This window comes from Phalaenopsis equestris, unplaced genomic scaffold (assembly GCF_001263595.1).
Source record: "Phalaenopsis equestris unplaced genomic scaffold, ASM126359v1 Scaffold001043, whole genome shotgun sequence".
Classification (NCBI taxonomy): Eukaryota; Viridiplantae; Streptophyta; class Magnoliopsida; order Asparagales; family Orchidaceae; genus Phalaenopsis; species Phalaenopsis equestris.
In genome coordinates this window covers 51,852-52,059 of record NW_018165482.1, presented here as the reverse complement: position 1 = coordinate 52,059, position 208 = coordinate 51,852, and positions in this window count along the sequence as shown.

Below are 208 nucleotides of genomic sequence, written 5' to 3'. Positions count from 1 at the left end.
AAAGGAAAAATACTAAGTCTAACAGCATCGTTTGAACCTCTATCATATTTAAAGGTAGCACACAGTTCTAAAAAACTAGCGAGGTGTAAATTAGGATCTTCATTTGGTGTACCTCCAAATTGATTATTTTGTACCATTTGGATAATAGCAGGTTTAAACTCAAATGAATTAGCAGCTACATTAGGATTTTGGATAGATAAGTGAATTT